The sequence below is a fragment of the Lepidochelys olivacea genome, assembly GCF_965140295.1.
Source record: "Lepidochelys olivacea isolate rLepOli2 genome assembly, chromosome: 6".
Classification (NCBI taxonomy): domain Eukaryota; kingdom Metazoa; phylum Chordata; order Testudines; family Cheloniidae; genus Lepidochelys; species Lepidochelys olivacea.
This window is the reverse complement of record NC_140416.1, coordinates 35619689-35629069: the sequence shown is the minus strand read 5'-3', so window position 1 is coordinate 35629069 and position 9381 is coordinate 35619689.

Genomic DNA, 9381 nt, shown 5'->3' with positions numbered 1-9381 from the left:
ACCCCACTGAAGTCATTGGGGAAAACTCCTTAAATTTTGCCCTAAGAGAGGAAAGGCAGAAGGAAATGGAGGTGCGTGTTTAACTAAAGCCGATTCACGAAGGGACTTAAGCATTGCAGTACTTAACTTTTTGGCCCCTAGAAAAATCATTGGTACACTACTGTGACCCACAAAGCCTGAGTTAGGTGCAAATGAATGGGGGAGGGGAGAGGCATCTAAGAATGGGATCCATGAAGCCCAGCACATTAGGTTGGGAGCCGCCTAAGCTAGCCAATGGTAGATTCCAACAACTCTCTTATGGAGTTAGCTCTTTGGGCTCTGGGGAGGTGCCTGTCTCTGCTTGCAGTCTGGAGCCAGGAACCCCTTTCCTGGAGTTCAGTGGCTTTAGTGTGAGATTTCAGAGTAACAGCCATGTTAGTCTGTATTTGCAAAAAGAAAAGGAGTTCTTGTGGCACCTTAGAGACTAACCAATTTATCTGAGCATAAGCTTTCATGAGCTACAGCTCACTTCATCGGATGCATAAAGCGGAAAATACAGTGAAGAGGTTTTTATACACACAGACCATGAAAAAATGGGTGTTTATCACTACAAAAGGTTCTCTCTCCCCCCACCCCACTCTCCTGCTGGTAATAGCTTATCTAAAGTGATCACTCTCCTTACAATGTGTATGATAATCAAGGTGGGCCATTTCCAGCACAAATCCAGGGTTTAACAAGAACGTCTGAGGAACAGTGGGGGGAGGAGGAATAAACAAGGGGAAATAGGTTACTTTTTATAATGACTCAACCACTCCCAGTCTCTATTCAAGCCTAAGTTAATTGTATCCAATTTGCAAATGAATTCCAATTCAGCAGTCTCTCGTTGGAGTCTGTTTCTGAAGTTTTTCTGTTGTAATATCGCAACTTTTATGTCTGTAATCGCGTGACCAGAGAGATTGAAGTGTTCTACGACTGGTTTATGAATGTTATAATTCTTGACATCTGATGTGTCCATTTATTCTTTTATGTAGAGACTGTCCAGTTTGACCAATGTACATGGCAAAGAGGCATTGCTGGCACATGATGGCATATATCACATTGGTAGATGTGCAGGTGAATGAGCCTCTCATAGTGTGGCTGATGTGATTAGGACCTGTGATGGTGTCCCCTGAATAGATATGTGGGCACAGTTGGCAACGGGCTTTGTTGCAAGGATAGGTTCCTGGGTTAGTGGTTCTGTTGTGCGGTGTGTGGTTGCTGGTGAGTATTTGCTTCAGGTTGGGGGGCTGTCTGTAGGCAAGGACTGGCCTGTCTCCCAAGATTTGTGAGAGTGATGGGTCGTCCTTCAGGATAGGTTGTAGATCCTTGATAATGCGTTGGAGGGGTTTTAGTTGGGGGCTGAAGGTGACGGCTAGTGGTGTTCTGTTATTTTCTTTGTTAGGCCTGTCCTGTAGTAGGTGACTTCTGGGTACTCTTCTGGCTCTGTCAATCTGTTTCTTCACTTCAGCAGGTGGGTATTGTAGTTGTAAGAATGCTCAATAGAGATTTTGTAGGTGTTTGTCTCTGTCTGAGGGGTTGGAGCAAATGCGGTTGTATCGTAGAGCGTGGCTATAGACAATGGATCATGTGGTGTGGTCAGGGTGAAAGCTGGAGGCATGTAGGTGGGGCCACAGTATGCCAACATTTTTATGACTGACTTAGAACAACGCTTCCTCAGCTCTTGTCCCCTAATGCCCCTACTCTACTTGCGCTATATTGATGACATAATCATCTGGACCCATGGAAAAGAAGCCCTTGAGGAATTCCACCATAATTTCAACAATTTCCATCCCACCATCAACCTCAGCCTGAACCAGTCCACACAAGAGATCCACTTCCTGTACACTACAGTGCTAATAAACGATGGTCACATAAACACCACCCTATACCGGAAACCTACTGACCGCTATTCCTACCTACATGCCTCCATCCCCCGACCCCCCCACCCCACTGTTCCTCAGACGTTCTTGTTAAACCCTGGATTTGTGCTGGAAATGGCCCACTTTGATTATCATACACATTGTAAGGAGAGTGATCACTTTAGATAAGCTATTACCAGCAGGAGAGTGGGGTGGGGGGAGAGAGAACCTTTTGTAGTGATAAACACCCACTTTTTCATGGTCTGTGTGTATAAAAACATCTTCACTGTGTTTTCCACTTTATGCATCTGATGAAGTGAGCTGTAGCTCACGAAAGCTTATGCTCAAATAAATTGGTTAGTCTCTAAGGTGCCACAAGTACTCCCTTTCTTTTAGTGTGAGAATGAGTTAGGTGCCTGCCTCATTCTCACACAAAACAGTGGGAGGAGGAGGTTGTGCTGCTGAATGTATAGCTTTTATCCTAGTAGTTAGAGCTCTCACCTGGGATGAAAGACACCCAGATTCAATGCCCCCTTCAATGCCCCCTTCTGCTAGTGCTTTAGCCACTGAGATATGGGATGCCCCCATGTGGCATTCCCTCAGGCAGTCCTGTAGATGCTGTTGCACTTTGGGTAACTGCTTGAAGAGTCATTGGGCCAGAGAGAGAGAGGAGAAAGAGAGAGAATGATTCTGTCATCCAGTGACCAGGGCACCCACCTGGGAGGGAGAAGACCTTGACTCCAATCCCGCTGCTGCAATGACTATTCAGTTATTTATGCATAGTTGAGCAGCTTCAAAAGAAGATACAGAGGGAGCTCCACATTGGAATATCCCTTAGCCCTGTGGTCAGAACACTCTCCTGATGGATGGGAGACCTTTGCTCAAACTCCTGCTCAGGCAAAGAGAGGAATTGAACCTGACTCTCTCACATCCCACTTAAGCGCTCTAACCCTGGGGCTGAAAATTATAAGTGGGGAGGGCACCACCACCACCTTTCCTGGCCTGATTTTGAAAGGGACCTGATCTGGTTGTCAACCTCTGAGTACGTCTACTGGATTGGGCCCCATGAGATCGGTAGAGGAAAAACCTATCTTGTCTTGGTTTGTGGATTGCTCTGGGGCTTAGGCACCCAGATGCTTATCTCACATTTAAAGGGAGGCAGCAGTGTCCATGCTCAGAGACAGAAACACAGGCATCTAGGGAACTTTTTTCCAGAAAACTTAGCTGCTGAGTGAGTTTGAGTGGGTTTGGAGGCAGGCAAATGGGAGTTTTGTGGATTGCAGTGGGACCTAAAGCTGGGACTTTGGAGCTGAAGTACTTCTGTAGATCAGGGACTCAAGTCTCCAAGCATATCTTTGAAAGCATAGAAGTTAGAGGTGGAAAAGACTTAGTGGACCATCTAGCCATTTTCCCAGCCAGTGCAGGGTTGCTTCTGCAATATATTCTCCAGGGGTTTATGCAGTCTGGTGTTAAAGATTTTGGAGCTCTTTTCCTCATGAGAACCAGAGTATGACAGACTGCAAATCTTGTGAAGTTTTTGCTTTGTCTTTTTAAGATAACCCACCTGGCAAGTAGGTTTTCTCCAGCAATTGCAGCTCCACTGAATATGTGATATTATCCCATAAATTGTCATGCTTAAGACATGGATAGCAACATTATTCATCCCAGGAAGTACACAAAGAAAAGTAGCACAGCAGTCTTGAAGATACCAAGTTTTCTCTGTTAAATGTGCAAGGGATGATTGGATTTATTAGTCTGCTTGCGTCTTTGACTGCTACATCATGCTGGATGCTGTAGGCAAACATATACTAATTGGAAGAACAAATACAAAACCCTAAGGATGCTCATGCTTAATGACACTGCCCATATTCTAAAATGTCTCTACCACAAATTACTCATTACATAGCTATTGGCAATGCCAGTTAATTTATTAGTATCAATTGCTAAGTTAAAGCATGAACTTCTAACAAGACACACTGTACGGTACCTAGCTAGGAAAATTTCCAACTGCTCAGATTTTAAACAAGAGAGAGAAAGAGTGAGAGAAACAGGCCAGGCCAGTTCAGGGAGAAGAAAGTAACAGTATATAATGTATTGTAAGATTAATGATCTAATGGATGCCGATGAATTAATTAACTTTTATTTAGTTCTACTTTGGTACTGTATTAGAATCAAATTATTGCTGAAGAGAACTAAATGTTCAAGCTAAAATCCTCACAGGGCCATCAAGTTAGAAGCAAAACCTGGCTTCAGAACAAAGATGAATTGAATAGAAATGTATCTGGTTGTTGCCTGTAATGATTTCAAGCCAGGTAATTGCTTTTGAAGCCAAGCTAAACAAAAGAAAGGGAAAATCAAGTATGAGAAGGCAGCAAATTCCCAAACCTTTTTTGGCAGTGGAGACTTTGTTATCTTGTCACATTGTCAGTTGTGTATTAGCTTGTTTTCATCCACTGATAAATCTGACAGACAGACCTGGATGAAGTACCTGTGAGTTGTGCTGGTCTAAAGAGTAAATGTGGATGTTTTAGTTAACCCTATTATTGTACTGGGACACTCAAAAATTACTGACCTGGACACAACAGTCAAATGAGTACAACACCCTCTTGTAAAGTTAAGTGTAGATCACATTAACTATCTCAGCCAGGAGTGGACCAACTTTTTGGCCTGAGGGCCACATTTGGGTATGGAAATAGTATGGCAGGCCATGAATGCTCACCAAATTGGGGGTAGGGGTGCGGGAGCGGGTGAGGGCTCCGACTGGGGGTGTGGGCTCTGGGGTGGGGCTGGGGATAAGGGGTTTGGGGTGCAGGAGGGTGCTCCGGGCTGGGACCAATGGGTTCAGAGGGCAGGAGGGGGATCGGGGATGGGGCAGGCTGTTGGGGCACCGGGGGAGAGGGGTGCAGGCTCTGGGGTGGGGCTGGGGATGAGGGGCTTGGGGGTACGAGAGGGGGCTCTGGGCTGGGATCAAGGGGTTCAGAGGGTGGGAGGGGGAGCAGGGCTGTGGCAGGAGGTTGGGGTGCAGCGGGGGGACATCAGGGGTGCAGGCTCCAGGCAGTGCTTAGCACAAGCAGCTCCTGGAATATGTTCCCCTATGGCTCTGAGGTGCGGCCAGGCGGGTCTGCATGCTGCCCCGTCTGCAGGTGCCACCCTTGCAGCTCCCGTTGGCTTTGGTACCCAGTCAATGGGAGCTGCAGGGGCAGTGCCTGCAGATGGGGCAGTGCGCAGAGCCACCTGGTCAAGTCTCTGTGTACTATGTAGGAGCCAGAGGAGGGTCATGCTGCCTGCTTCCTGGTAAACCCCCGCTCCCCAACTGGAGCACCGGAGTGGGGCAAACCTTCAACCTTGGCTGGAGCTGAGGTCCAGATTAAATGGTCTGATGGGCCGGATGTGGCCCATGGGCCGAAGTTTGCCCATCCCTGATCTAAACAAACATGAGAGGCCAGGTGGGTGAAGTCATATATTTTATTGGAACAACTTCTATTGGTGAGAGAAACACGCTTTTGAGCTTGTACAGAGCTTTTCTTCTGACATGGCTACAACACTGGATAAACAAACACAAACATTGGGGGCAGGAAACTCCCCCGCAACTGAACTTGTGGTAAATGGTTCAATGCAATTCCAAAAGCTTTGGCTGCCAATGCCACTGAAATTTATGAATGGAGACTACCCAGCGCCTGCTACTTCCAATCCAACCCAACCCAACTTAAGGCATTTGCCAAACTGCCAGAATCCACCTAGCCACCTGTGAGAGCTAAATCAAATTTTTCAGACAAAACTTTTTTCACTAAAAAACACAGATATGGGTTGTCCAAAACATTGTGTGAATTCATGCGAATTCACCAAATTTTCTTGGTTGGAGAGGAAAGAAAATCCAACATTCCAAAAATATTGAAACATTTTGTTTGGACATTTTCTAGATTAAACATTTTTATTCGGGTCAAATGACACATTTTGTTCTACCCCAAACAGTTGGTTTTTCAATTTTTTGTTTCAGCCAGCAAACCAAAAATCCATTATTCTCAGAGGTCTATTTATTATTATTTATATTTGCTGTATCACAGCCGGTCCCTTGGTCATACGCCATGGTCCCACTGTGCTAGTCTCTGTAAACAATATCATAAAACATGCTGCACAAATGTACTTAGAATCTAACAAATCTTTCTGGATGCAAAGGATGAGGGCGCATATGCGGACCCTGATGAGCCTACACTCTCAGCCAGCCCTCAACAGCAAGTCCCAGCCAAAGGACTCCCAACTCTGAACTTGGGTTGGGGATCCAGAAACTGGCATCTGCTACTAAACAGGTCCACAAAGGACACTTACCACAGGGAGGGACCCACCTGTGATTAATCTCTCTGACTCTCACACACCCCTTCCTTCTGCCAGTTATTAAGAAACTGACCCAACAGTCCATTAAGTTTGGAAAACATAAATTTGCTACCTCATCAGGTGCACTCCATCATCCCTGAATAAGTTAAGGAGGAATGGTTAATATTAGAGTGATTGATCACTGAACTCTCTCAATCCTGGAAGTGCTTAGGCTGTGAATATGTAGACAGCTACCTTTTTGGCCCAATTGGTCCTGGTAGGACTTCCTACTAGATTTGCTTCTGGCACATCTTGGACCAAACTCATATAAAGCTGTGGGCCTGGTCCCTTCTTATCCTGATCACCTAACTAACAGCCGTTCTGGACAGAGATCACTTTTCACGGAAGTGGGCTATTAAAACGTGAGGTGGATAAAAATGAGCTAAGAATGGATGTCAGAGAGGCATTAACTGTTTTCACAGTATGTGGTGTTGTCCAAACCAGAGCATGCATGTGGCTTCCCCTCTAGAGCTGCAAGGTGAACCACCTCAGCTGCTGGCTGCCTGCTTGCGTAGCTAATGAGCGCTGCTGGGGCCTCATGTACATTTGTGAGACTTAGACACTTGGTCCTGTAAGGAGGACTTAAAAAAAAAACAGGAAAAATGTAACTCTAAACACTAAATTTCTATTAATGCATTTAAATCAAGAGATGTAGATTGTGTATTTATAACTTACAACTATCCAATGGCCTATGCGCTGAGGCTGGGGTTTCACAGATATTAAGGCCAAAAGGGACCATTATGATCATCTAGTCTGACCCCCTGCATAACACAGGCCAGAGAACCTCACCCAGTAAGCTGTGCATCAAGACAATAACTTCTGTTTGAGCTATAGCATACCTTTTAGAAAGATATCAGGCTTTTATTTATTTAAAATCTGCAAGAGATGGAGACTACTACACTCCTATGTAAGTTGTAATCACTCTCACTTTAAAATATTTACTTCTTATTTCTAGTCTGTATTTGTCTATTAGGGAGCTTGCAACTGCTGGATCCTTTTATGCCTTTTTCTATTAGATCCCCATGTAGAGCATGATCAAGTCAACTCTTAACCTTCTTGAATAAATCAAATAGTCTCTCACTGCAAGGCAGCGTTTCCAGATTTTAAATGATTCTTGTAGCTCTTTATGAGCCCTTTCCCTAACTTCTGAAATGCAGTGGGATTTGGGCATCTAATCATAGGTATGCAGGAGTGGAAGGGCGCTCGATAGGTCACCTAGTCCTGTCCCCTCTACTGAGGCAGGACTAAGTATTATCTAGAGGCCATCCCTGACAGGTGTTCATCGAACTTGTTCTTAAACACCTCCAACAGCAGAGATTCCACAACCTTTGTAGGTAATTTGTTCCCGTGCTTAACTATCCTTACGGTTAGGAAGTATTTCCTAATATCAAATCTAAATCTCTCTTGCTGCAGTTAAAATTCATTACTTCTTGTTCTGTCCTATCAATGGACAATTTAAGGAGAACAGTTTATCACCCTCCTCTTTATAACAACCATTTACATATTTGACAACTGTTATGTCCCCCCTCAGTCTTCTCTTTTCCAGACGAATCCCACTTATTTCAATCTTTCCTTGAAGGTCATGATTTCTAAACCTTTAATCGTTTTTGTTGTTCTCCTCTGGACTTTCTCCAATTTGTTCACATCTTTCCCCAAGTGTGGTGCCCAGAACTGGACTCACTCTCTCCAGCTGAGGCTTTACTTTTCCTGGGTTCCTACTTCCAGCTTAAATCTGCTAGGCTGATGTCCCAACAGGGTTACTGAAGTAGCTGTCCTGTATTCTATGCAGACTAGTTATCTGGGATCAACCCCCAAAAAGGAATCCCCTTTTAAACACTATTGTGAACTGAAATTGGATGAAGAGCTTCCCCACATTTTGAGGTAAACAAAGGATCCTGCAAGGAGAATATGTGTTTGCAGGGGGGAGAGAAGAAGTAAGAGACAGCAATCAAGAAATGCTCTTTACAGGACATCCCTTTGTTGTTTCATTCACTGGGAACTATCTGAGATCTGGTGCCAACCACATCAACCTTGATATATTGGAGAGTCAATATTATGGATCCTTGGCCCCATTGGAAGTTGTCTTTAGACAAGGCTGAGCCTGCTATAACCTTGCTCACCCAGTGCATGCCAAAGAAAATGGCCCAAGAGAGAGAGGGATGGCAGAGCCTTGTTTGTGCCTTACGCAACATATGGTGGCATGAGAAGGATTCAGACACATAACATGACTCTGGTGTTTTGTTTTTCCTTTTCCTGAGGAGGGACAGTCATGTAGTTGAGGCACTGGCCCATGACTCAGGAGAAGGAGTTCACTTCCCACCTCTGCCACAGACTTGTAGTGTGACCTTGGGTAAGTCACCTGTACCTCACATCCTCATGTGGAAAATGTGCCTGTGTACACTATACCTCTCTGTGCCTCAGTTCCGCATGTGCAAGACCTTTATTCAGACTATATACTATTCTTGGGCATGAACTGTCCCTTCCTGTAGTGTGTGCAGTACTTGGCACAGTGGGCCCAGATCTTGGTATGACCCTCTTTGACCTACCACACCACTACTATAAAGCTAATTTGAGCCTTCAGTAAATCCTGAAACATCCCTGTGTGGGGGCTCTTGTGTGGATAGTCCATCTATGTAAGAGCCCCTCTATTCACAGAATGGAAACTGAAGTCAGAATTTGCGAGTGAGTGCATGTGTTGCAGGATGAGGATTTGGTGTAGAAATGCATCAGCTGCTTCTGGCATATCCATCTCCCCATATCGCTCACATACACGATCCTGATAAAGTTTGCACTTAAGACACTGCAGCCCAGCCCCCCTCCCCCTTTGCTTTTCAAGTCTTCAGGGAGAGTGTGGCTATTGGAGCCATCTGCGCTGAACTCGATAAATGTTTGCAATGTCTGGTGGTTTGAAGAAAGGTGGTGTTGGGGGGAATCAGGAAATTCTTTGAGCCTTTTTATCCCTACAGTAACTATAGACTTTGGCAGGAATGTGGGTGATTAATTTTGAGTCTGTTAGCTCAGTGCATCCAGTTGAAGCTCCCCCACCCCCCTTTGGATGTCTTGGAGACAGCAGTGTCCCCCGTGCTCTGCTATTTCACCAAACCCTGTGAATGCAGCTCTGCTAAGTAAACAT